This window comes from Athene cunicularia, assembly GCF_003259725.1.
Source record: "Athene cunicularia isolate RWA chromosome 1 unlocalized genomic scaffold, athCun1 chr1_part1, whole genome shotgun sequence".
In the NCBI taxonomy this organism is placed as follows: domain Eukaryota; kingdom Metazoa; phylum Chordata; class Aves; order Strigiformes; family Strigidae; genus Athene; species Athene cunicularia.
The window spans coordinates 127,155,240-127,167,342 of NW_020799091.1; positions in this window are offsets into that span (position 1 = coordinate 127,155,240).

Here is a 12,103-nt window from a genome sequence, read left to right on the forward strand (position 1 = left end):
TCCACCGGGACCCCCGTCCATCCCCCGCGCCCCCTCCACCTCTCCGGGGCGGCCCTGGCAGGGAGGGTGGTACTCACCCACCAGGCAGGGCCGCGGTGCCATGGCTGCCCCGGGCCTGACGCACTGCGGGAATGAGGAGGGGATGACATCACAGCTGGGGTGGCCGGGCCGCGGTTGCCAGGGGTGCGGTGGAGAGGAGCTGAAGCCTGTGCGGGTGTGAGGGGTGATGGGCACCCCATGAGGAAGGAGGAAGCCGGGGCTGTGGGGACAAGGAGCCAACCTGGGCCCTTCCCCCTCTGCCTGGGGACACGGTGGTGGCCGGCAACAACCGGCAACAGCACTTGAGGCCTGGCCAGGCTACCCCTGGGCTGAGGGTGCCCCAAAAGCATCACCTTTGGAGTACCTCACACCTCAAAGCGTTTTGTGCCCTTCTGCAGGACAAAGGGTACAAAACCTGTTCCACCTGCAGGAGACTGAGATGCACCCTGTGACTCCCAGGGAGTGTCCAACTTGTTTTAGGACGCAGTGGGAAGTTTGCTTGACCTCTCCCGGGCAGCCATGCTGCTTCCTGAACCCCCAGCAAGTCACAGGAGCACCGGCTGGTCTTCCCCCGCCTCTAGCGTGGGTGCCCTGAGTGCTGCTCAGCCTCCCCAGGCCACAGCAGGAATGCTGCTGTCAAAAGAGGCTTTGGGATCGCTGCTGTGGAGGTGCCCAGAGCCCCACAGGCTGATTTTGAGGGAGACCCACCCCCACATGCCCATGCACGGTTCTTACTCCAGAGACCAAAGCGCAGGGCACAGACAGAGCCACCCACACATGGGTCGCAGCCGACACAGCACTTGCCATGGCTGGGCACTTTCTGATGTGAGAGGGAAAGACAAAACCATCATCATCATGGGCCAGCAGCTGTCAGGGTGGTTGGAAAGAAAATGCTTGGCACAGCAGCTCCCAAGAACTGCAGCCGTAAGCAAAATGCAGGGTGGCAGAGCAGCTTTGTGTACCCACTGCATCACCCCGCAGCCTCAGCTCGGCAGCAAAACGACACCCTTGCAGAACTGAGGAGGAGCTGCGGGCGAAGCGGACAAAGTTTTCAACAGGGTAACAGGATGCTACTGAAGAAGTTGCTTCTGTTGCAAATCCTGGGAGATTCAAGCACCTCTGCTGTACACAGCAGCTGCAGAGAGTGCTGGGGCTGTGTCGTTGGCGACTGCAAGACTGACACATCACCTGCCAGTACCCTGAGTGGCCATACAGGCCGTCGAGGTGACAGCTCAAATCACTTCAGCCATGCAGTCTATTAAAAAGGTGTCTGGCATGTGTCCTTGCAAGAGACAAGCTCTAGTTTGTCTAAGGTGTTTTGTTGGAAGGTAATGTTTCTGAGAAGCTTGAAGCCTGACCATTTAGCAACAGCATTGAATTTTAGGATGTTTTTGCAGCTTCTTAGAAGGACAGTGAGCAGGAGACATTTTCCAGCTCGCTCTTGCCCCTCACATTAAAACAGGCAACACTGCCGGAGCTTGCAAATTTTAGCTAGTTCCTAGTCTTCCATTGCTTAGCTTGAGACATATTGCTTATCAGCTGATTTTAGACAACTGCAGGGCCTTCAGCTCCTCAACTGTGTCATAGATTCAAAGAATCATCTCAGTTGGAAAAGACCTTGAAGATCATCCAGTCCCACCATTAACCTCACACTGACCGTTCCCAACTCCACCAGATCCCTCAGCGCTGGGTCAACCCGACTCTTCAACCCCTCCAGGGATGGGGACTCTCCCCTGCCCTGGGCAGCCCATTCCAACGCCCAACAACCCCTTCTGCAAAGAAATACTTCCTAAGAGCCAGTCTGACCCTGCCCTGGCGCAGCTTGAGGCCATTCCCTCTTGTCCTGGCGCTTGTTCCTTGGTTCAAGAGACTCATCCCCCCTCTCTGCGCCCTCCTGTCAGGGAGCTGTAGAGGGCCATGAGGTCTCCCCTCAGCCTCCTCTTCTCCAGACTAAACCCCCCCAGTTCCCTCAGCCACTCCCCATCAGACCTGTGCTCCAGACCCTGCACCAGCTCCGTTGCCCTTCTCTGGACACACTTGAGTCATTCAATGGCCTTTTTGGAGTGAGGGGCCAATGTTAACCCCCTCTGCTCCCCCATGACAACAGAGCCAAGGCTGACTTCTGTCATCCTGACTTGAGCAGCTTCCCAGGGGAACTCAGTGCTGACCTCAGTGGCTGATGGAAACACATGACCTAGGAAAGCACACCCACGTGGCATGTCATGCAGTGTTATTAATGTCTGGCAGGTGCTGGCTATGTGGTCTACATGTGCCAGCAAGAGATTTATGGCATGTGAAAATGGGAAACAAGAATGCACAGACCAGAGTCCCTGGACATACACTGAGAACTTAAACACAAGGCAGAAGATGAAAGAGCTGCCAAAGAAGTCATCCTTGGTTGATACTCTGGTAGCAATGCCTGTTGGGAGCTACTGCATATTTGGAAAGAAGGTGGTTAGTGATGTGAGGACAGGTTGGCTATTTAGCACTTCTCATGTACTGTGGCATACCCTGGATTTTGTTCAGCTTGTCAGAAATCCTTCAGGGAATTCTCATGGTCCACAAGTGCATTGAGAAGCCAGCTAATCTGTGGCACACACCCCGAAGAGTTGGGAGCCTGTGAGTACAGGAGACACCGCTGTTGTTTGGCTAGGTTTGTGCCAGATGGCTATGGGGAACTTGTGCTTTAAGTTTCCACAAAAAAGAAGTCATCTCTGGGTAAGGGATGAGGACAGGAGGAAGAGTAGTTTGGACAGGACACATCAATGCCACAAGCTTGGGGGACTCTACTCCCTACTGCTGCATCAAGCTCTTATAGTGGCCAGTAATGCCCAGCACAAGGGTGATCTTAATTCAAGTATTTTCTGATTTCTGAGGGTTAACTTGCCACCTTTAAGGCTCTACTCCTGATCACACATTGCAAGCTGTATAATTTTTGCACTGAAACAGATTTTCAACCCTGTTTTCTGAGCCACCACAAAATGGTGTTTTCTGCAGACAGCATTCGTGGGCTTGCCTGAGCTTGGCAGGCTGATGTACCCGGCTGTAACCCCCGGGCCTACAGCATGCCTGACACCAGCAGTAGGGATGTGCAACAGCAGAATAACAACTCACTGGAGTTACATTTTCTATGTTGCTATATGATTGCCATGTTGATTCTGAGCTTCAGAAAAGCCCGTCTGGTTTGTGAGGGACCACCCTTTGACAGACAAGTTCCTCTTCCAAATGAGTCTTCTTGTTGTCTTAAATACTTTGGCTGTTTCTCAGCATTTCAGTCTCTGCGTGTTCCATCACAAACACCACTGCCAGCAGCAATGTCTGAAAACCCCAGGAGTGTGGCTCACAGACCCTTCCTCCTCTGTTACAAGGGTTATATTGCTCCTTCCTTCATCAGGTGATAGAAAACATCAGACAATCAAGGTGAGCACCCAAAAATATCACCATTCTGGACACAACATGATCCAATTGCCCCAACTCTTTGTTTCCCCTCTACCTTGTGCAGGTCCATGGCACACAGTCCTGCAGCCCAGGACGGATGAGGGCTGTGATCAGAGATGGCGAATACAGCCAGAAGAGGCTGACCTGGCCGTAGCAGCACGGTGCCAAGCCGGGCCTTGGCTCTCATGAGCAAAAGACCAATTGTGTAAGGGCGACTGCAGAGCCAGGTCACAGAGGTGCATACATGGTTCCTCAACATGCACACTGGCCTAACGTGCCAAGCAAAAACACACTCAGGCACATCATGCACGTAACTTAAGACGGAATGACGACTAATGTTTGGTAGATTGTGACATCTCTGTGAGTTCTACTGGGGAGGCTCAGGAAGGAGAAGATGTCTGATCAGCTCAAAAACTCATAATGATGCAGGATACAAAGTTTAGGTGTGAATTCCAGACTCAGTGCCTTGTCAAGCAGAATCCCTAGAAAGCATGTGTCTTAAATATCTTGAAATGTAAGCAGAGTTGATAGAGAAATGCTTCCAAAAACACCTGTTATGGGGGAGAAAAGTTACTTCAGGAAAGAAATTCTGGTAACAATACCTGAATCTCTTTTCTCATGTTAAGTGGAGTGAAAAAAATCAGGGTACTGGTACAGCCATAATGGTGCTGTTAATGGCAATATGTTTGAACATCACTATGCTGCCAGAAAATAAGCACTTCCTGGTGCTTATGGAAGGAACTGTGAGCAATCCCTCTTATGTAGTTGTTAGGACAGACTAAGGAAGGGGCCAACAGAGCCCCTGGTATATGCTAGGTTATTTATTCCTTACAGAGCACCAAAGGAAAGGGAAAACTCTGGTACCTTCATTTATTAAAACATACACTTAAGAGACCAGGTAGAAAAGGGGGTCCAAATCCCATCATGGTTCCCCAGCACCATGCTACCCCCTCCCCTCCATGGATGACAACATTCAACAGCAATGGCTCTGGCTCTCCTTGGGGTCCCCTCTCCCTCCTTGCCCACCAGACTCATTTTCTTGTTAGATCTCTCTCCTAGTTTCAGCTGGTATAGAGTTAATTGTTCTTCTAGAGTTAATTGTTCTCCTAGTTAGAATAGTGCTGTGGTTTGGATTCAGTATGGAATTTGGTTTGAGAAGAATGTTGATAATACACTGATGTTTTCAGTTGTTGCTGAGTGATCAAAGTCTCTCCAACTCCCCATGTCCTGCCTGTGCACAGCTGTGAGGGAGCACAGCCAGAGTACCGGACCCAAATTGGCTAATGAAATATTCCATATCATACAATGTCATGCTTGGTGTATAAAGGAGGGGTGGCCAGGAAGGGAGGGGTGGGTTCTTGTTTGCTTCTGATGGAGGGATCTTTTTGGGATTGCTAGCTGGGAACAGGCTGGGCGTCAGTCAGCAGGTGGTGAGCAATCGCTTTGTGCATTACCCATTTGTACTTTCTAGTATTGTTATTGTTTTATTCTATTTCAATTATTCAACTGTTTGTATCTCAACCTGTGAGTTTCCCTTTACCCCTTCAATTTTATCTCTCATCCCCCAGGCTGGGGAGGATGAGTGAGCTGCTGGCCAGGTTCAAACCATGACAGTCCCAGTTCCCAAAGCATTTGGTTTTGCTCCGGTCTCCACAATCTGACAGCTCCCAAGAGCTCAGGCTTGCAGAGGTGCCCTTGCTCCATGCTGGCTGCAGCTCCGTTGGTGACATTGCTGGGTGTCACTTGAGGCTGCAGCAGCTTCAAGCAAGCGCACATCTGCTCCATTCACATGAGGTATTAGAGAGTATGGAGGAGCCTCCTTGATAAAGCAAGGGCTGGCACCTACAATCCTCTCTATCATATGTCTGATCTCCCCTCCCCAGACCCCTGTGCACTTCTCTGTGTGCTCAGTGCAGTCCGCACCAGAGACTGTAAAGTCACAAGGAAAAACAGCTGCAGAGCCAGAGTTCAGCTGCTTGCCCCACAAATCAAACATGCTGGTGGGGAAATCTCAGGAGAGACGGAAAATGGGAAGAGCTGAGATGTGAGACAATGAAACCTCTGGCTGAGACAGCAGTCCCTACTCCAGTACCTACAGGACACAGATTTAGATGTCCCCCAGTGCTGTATCTGGAGGATGCAGAGCCACATCTCAGGAGTGTTTCTGGCCTGTGAAGACCAGCTGCCATCTCATACTAACAAAAGAGCGGACAGCCCAGCCAAGAAGTCACCAGAGCCACTGCACAGCAGCCGAGTAAAGGTCCTCTTCCAGTTCAGCAACAGGTCTTCCATGGAGAGAAACTACTTCCATGGAGAGAAACACTTTCACCCTGGTAGCTATGGCCCTGTGGGAAGGGATGTGGGTACCAGGCCACTTAGAGAGGGACTGAGGTCTCCATCTCCACTCATAAAAGCATTAGAGAGTGTTCTGATTTAAACCAAAATGATATGAATTGCTGACTTTAATCACAGGTTAAATAATCTTTATTCTAGAGTTGAACATTATTTTGGTAGGTTTACTGTCACTGGCTGAGAGCTATGCAAATATGCTGATAAATATAGACTTTACATTAAAATTGGCACTCGTTTTAACTTGGTGGATATGTAAATCTATTCACATTTATACAAGCACTGTACAGTTATAACATGCATTAATTCAGATACTTAATTTACATTTTATTTTGTTAGGAAATAGAGAATGAAGCATTTTTTACTTGTCATTTGGAAAATGGAATATTTAATTGATTGCAAAAACAGCATTTAAAATTGGTTTCTTAAATTAATAATACAAACTAAAATGGATTCATAAAAGCATGCTAGAATGAACTGCTCTAGTCTTTTTAGGCAGGCTTGTTTAGTTCAAGAACAGCCACAAAGTTATCCCTAGTGCAAACAGGGGCTTGGACTACAGAGGTCCAGAGAGGTCTCTTCCCACCTAAATCTTTCTGTGATAACTAAATGGGTTCTTCCAATGACTGGATCCTTCAGGCTTTTGGAATGAGGAAATCTCACGGTCTCACACTTTTTTTTTCTTGCTTGTCAGGTGTGAAAAATAATTCCAGCCTTTTCTCCTCCCAGTCTGGTTTTCAGCTTTGAATGAGTTATTCCTTCAATGGCAGCAACCCAAACCACTGAAATTAAATTCTACAACTGCAAAAACAGACTGAAGTGGGCAACTTGCTGAACATTTTTTTCACACCAGGCTTTAGGTTCGCCTGACTTGAATAAAAATGTCTTTTTTAAACTAACAAACTTATTTTATGCATTCAGAAAAATAAACATAGATTAGCATAAATTAATCAAGGAGCTTGACTTTTTATAAATGAAATGCATTTTATTTTATAAAACCAGTTATATTCTGATACTGTAACTACTGGGCAATGGAGCTGGAGAAACTTCTCAGTTGTCTTAGGAAAGGAAGATAGGGCATTTTGTTTCCTTCTATTAGTCTTTAACTTTTTTAATGCTGCAGTCTTCCTTGCCTACTGCCACTGCTTTAGAGCAGTCAGGGACTGCATGTTCCCCAGATATTGTCACCCAGCTTGTCAACATCTCCACAGTTTGTCCTCCTGGTTCACATGTCAGGGAAAAAGTAGAGCTATGGTTGATTTTACAAAGGTCAACGGCTCAGAAACTGTCAAACCAGGCAGGTCTGCTTTGCTCAGGGCCCTCTAAGTTTGCTCAGAAGTTTGGATATCATACTGTGTTAAATGACCTACTGATGAGTGGTTGGTACGTGACTGGCTTGCCTTGCTCTGGTCCAGGAGATATGAAACGTTACCATTCCTGTCGCCAGTTCGCACAAGACACTTCATCATGTTTGCATCGTGGTCTGGGTGCAGTCACCTCAACATCCTGCTGTGCTTTAGCTAAAACTTCACTTTGCAAAGTGAATGACTAGATATTCCTTCGTATCCCTCCTTTCTGGGACTTGGAGAAGTGCCACTCATTCCTCTGTAGACATCAGAGGGGAGCAATCCTGCTGTCATCTGTAGCTACCACTTCTCGGCAATGTGTACCTGCCTATCTTCAATGAGAAACATCTTGGGAGGACCTGGAATTATTTTCAGCAAGTTACCTCTTGGGAATGTTTTTCTTCTCCACTGCCAATTTGAGCCACAGATTTGGCCAGCATTTGAATCAAGCCTTAAGATCTTCAGCAACCATCACCTTTCACCTGGAGTCATCCAACTGCTGCTTCTTATCCTAGCTTGCTCTGTTGCAGAGTGTCTTGCTACCCAGCATGTCTCTGACCTGATTTAGGACCAACAGCAGCCCTGCTTTGAATCACAGAATCATCTCAGTTGGAAAAGACCTTGAAGACCGTCCAGTCCAACCATTAACCTCACACCAACCATTCTCAACTCCACCAGATCCCTCAGCGCTGGGTCAGCCTGACTCTTCAACCCCTCCAGGGATGGGGACTCCCCCCCTGCCCTGGGCAGCCCATTCCAACGCCCAACAAACCCCTTTTGCAAAGAAATACTTCATAAGAGCCAGTCTGACCCTGCCCTGGAGCAGCTTGTGGCCATTCCCTCTTGTCCTGGCGCTCGTTCCTTCGTTCAAGAGACTCACCCCCGCTCTCTGCACCCTCTTTTCAGGGGGTTGTAGAGGGCGATGAGGTCTCCCCTCAGCCTCCTCTTCTCCAGACTAAACCCCCCAGTTCCCTCAGTCGCTCCCCATCAGACCTGTGCTCCCTCAGCCGCTCCCCATCAGACCTGCACCAGCTCCGTTGCCCTTCTCTGGACACGCTCGAGTCATTCAATGGCCTTTTTGGGGTGAGGGGCCCAAAACTGAACCCAGTCATCAAGGTGTGGCTTCACCAGTGCTGAGTACAGGGGTAATATGAGGGAGAAGCTGAACCAGATGACCTCCACAGGTACCTCCCAATCAGTGTTTCCAGTTCTAAGATACATGTATTTATATGCAGTAATTGTCTCGTAAGAATTGATCCGTGATAATCTAAGGGAGTATCACCAAAAGACACTCTACAATTGAGCCTCAAATAGTCTGTTTAAGCAAAGAAGCCTTACACAACCTGTGTAACAGACAGTAAGAGACTGCCTACCACATGGCTGAGTGTATTGTTGGGTAAATAATACCTTAAGAGAGCTTAATGAAAGGCTGAGTGCTGCTGGGCTATGGGGCTAGTTTAATGGCTTGCTGTAACAGATGGAGAAGGTGGTCCCAGCAGTGGAAGGCGAGGGCTGTGGCTGGGACAGTTTCTGTGCACATCACACAGTGGCTGTGGCGGTGGCAGAGCCTGGGGGGTGGAAGCTCACTGAGTGCATCTGCTCTCTGAAAAGGGGAATACTTTGCTGAACAGCCTCATCGATCATGCTCACCCAGCTACCTAGGAACGATGCCCACACCTGGGGCAATCACGGCTGGACAAGATAAACCGGTCATTTGTCTGCACAATCAATTATTATTAATTAAATGGTCTTAAAGAGGCTGGCAAGTCTTCCCTCTTGTTGAGCTGTACAGCTCCAGCTTCTTGAAACTCGGACTTTGCTCATCAACTAGGTTATTTCCAAAGACTTTAAAAGGGCAATTTCTCCAGCTCTGATTTAGAAAGTGTTTATGTTTCACTGACCGCTGTTGCAGGAAATCTGCAAGCTAGCCAGTTCTTTAAAGGAGTTCATGATTACATTAACTTAGTGTATCCCCTCTTTGAGCACTTCAATTCTAGGTGATGTAAACTTTTCAGATCGCATCATCACATGCAGGTAAGATACAGGTAAGTATTAACAGTGATCTTTTTTAAAAAAATAAAATCAAATTTTTTTTTTTTTTGCTACTTCCAGTCAAACTGATTTGATTTTGTTGACCTGGATTGCTTGCTTGTTTTAACGAGAGGCAATTTACTTCTCTGCTGTTTCGGTATTTCACATCTGGATGGCTATGGCAGCCTTCCTGACATTGTTAAGGACCAGCACAGAGCTGGCTCTTTTCCAGCCTTGTAGGCTTTCCCTAGCAGTCCCGAGCCTGACAGAGAGCAGACCACAGATGCCTTCGTGTGGCTTTCATGGGACAACAAGCACCATTTACTGAAGGCTGCTGATCAAAAAAGCCTTCGCCCCAATAGATGCTATTTAAAATCCTCCTGTTTGCCTAGGAAGTACATCATTCCCATATGACACCAGCACCAACACAGAATAAATATTTACAGAACACTTCCCCCTCCTCTCATTACAAACAATTCTGCTATCTGCAGTTGGTAATGGACATGTGCCATGTTCAATTCTATCAAAAACAAAAGGCATTCTAAAAAAAGTTGCTTATGTTTCTAGCCTTGTCACTTACAGGCTTTGTTCCCACTGGCTTAATTTTTGTACTTTGTAATTTCTCGCTTCTACCGATTCTTTTATTTTCTTCCTCTGGTGATTAAGTATTGCAGAGTTACTGTCCTTATCTCCAAGGTTAGTTTTTAATGTCCTTTCCTTTACATTTATACTTGTAAGCCATTTCAAAATTTGTGGGTTTTAGCCATATTTTTGTCTAAATTCCCTCTTCCCATAAGTCAGACCATTCCCCCAGCTGCAGCTGCTGTCCCCTTCGTGCTCCATGCTGCTGGCTGAGGCACCCCTTAGGACACCACGGCAGACTGGTGGGCGAGTGGAGCTGCCCACCATTGTGCTCCCCGCCGCTTTCTGGCACTGAATCAGAACTTGGCCTAGGTGCTTCTCATGGGTTTTACGTTGTCATCAGAATGCCCCAACTCTTGGTGCCAAGAAGCATGACAGTAACCCCGTGGTTGAACTTTAGCCTGAAAACAGGAGTGTTCTGGCCTACCTCCCTCTCTCAGCGTCCTATGGCAACTGCAGAGGACCCGAGACTTGTGTTTCCCAAAGCACAGGTACCCTGAACAGTTACTCAAGCCCAGTAAGCACCACCTGAACAAGGCCAGCTCGTTCCCTAGCTTGGTGTGCAACGTACGCCTGCCCACTCACACTGCTTTCACATTATGCCACATGCATTTATAAGCTGCTTATTATCCTTCATCAGCGGTGGCTTCATTACAGGGCCACCACTTCAAACACCTCCCTAGCCCACAGTTCCTAGAGAGCTTGCTGCTAATGGTGGCCATTACAATCCAGCGTCTTATCGTGGTTCACCACTTCACCTTTTATCACCCTTGCACTTTGCCCAAAGCCTGTTTCCACATTCATACCACATCCCTCATTTGTTCTGTGAGTTGAGCACCCAGCTGATACCTAGATAAACCCCGGCTGAAGAATTTGTTCTCCAGCCACAGTCTCCTACCCCACTGGATGACGGCACAGTGTCTCCTCTTACGAAGACTAGACCAGACACACAACCAACACCTTCCAGAATTTACTTCCTTTCTGTTTAAGGAGGGAAGCTCCAGGAAAATGGTCTAAGATGTTGGAGAATGCCTTGCAGAGAGCAAGGCCATAGCTCCCTGCAGAAGTCGGTCCCAGCCACCTGAGGTAAACAAAGGAAAGAACCCAGGGTACAGTTATGTAAACAAGGATGAAGATCCAGGGCTCAGTTGTGCTAGCGAGGATTGTTGTGAGAACACAGAGATAAGTTGGGGACACACTACGACCTTGGGGGGTGAAGAGAAGCAGCCCTGGGAGAGAAGCAGGTTCACAGCAAGAAAGATGTTTATGCATACCAGAAATGCCACAAGGGGCTGGTGTATTATAATGTGATCTTTTGAATGTACCCAATGGCTGAGACATTATAATGTTTCTTGAATGTATCCAATAGAGTTGTAAGTAGTGTACTGTAGACTGCTTATATAAGGTGTGATTTCTTTCAATAAAGTTGAAGCTTGCTCTATCATTCACATTGAATCGGCTGCTTGCTTCCTCCACCCGCCGCAAGTGGCGCACTGAACAGGGTTTCCCAGACCCTGCTTTTCCATCAGATGGAACCCGGGACGCGGCGAACGGAAAAGTTGCGGAGCAGGAAGGCGATAAGGTCACTGTCGACGGCAGTACGGCAGGAGATGTGTGCCATCTCCTGAAGCGCCGGGATTTGTAAATCTGACGTTGGAGCAGCGGATCCACAATATTGCTTCAGGAGATTTTGTGGACCGGGGGGCTACTATAGGCCGAATTGTTATAAGTCAGGAAAGGCCATACGAAGTTTCTTAATGAAGGCTGAATTTGGGGAAATCTAGGAAAAGCCAGCACTGGTCGTTAGCTACTGATCGGATATTGCTGAAGGTCGTCCAGCTACGATACAGGAAAGGAATTTGAGAATGCCTGCCCGGGCAGGAGCATGGAATAAGAGGTAGCCCTCAAAACTTTTATTTTGCTTTTTATAAAAGCGGGGAGTAAGTCCGATAAAAAACTTAGCCACGCTGATTGGTCTGGGCAAGGCTAAGGGACACTTTAAAGAACCAAATTTATTGTTTGAAGAGGCAGAATGGTGTGATAATCTTTTAGACCCTGATGCTGTAAATCCTGAAAAAGAATCTGAACTGTCTGGTCTGTGTCCTCCCTTAATTGGGGATGATCCGTAGATAAAAGTGAGGCGGAAAAAAAAAACGTAAAAGTGAGGCAGAAAAATCTTGGCGCAAGGGAATATGGACACGACAAGAAAAATTCTTTCTCCTGTAAGCTATGAGCCGAGTCATCAGCCACGTTGGGAA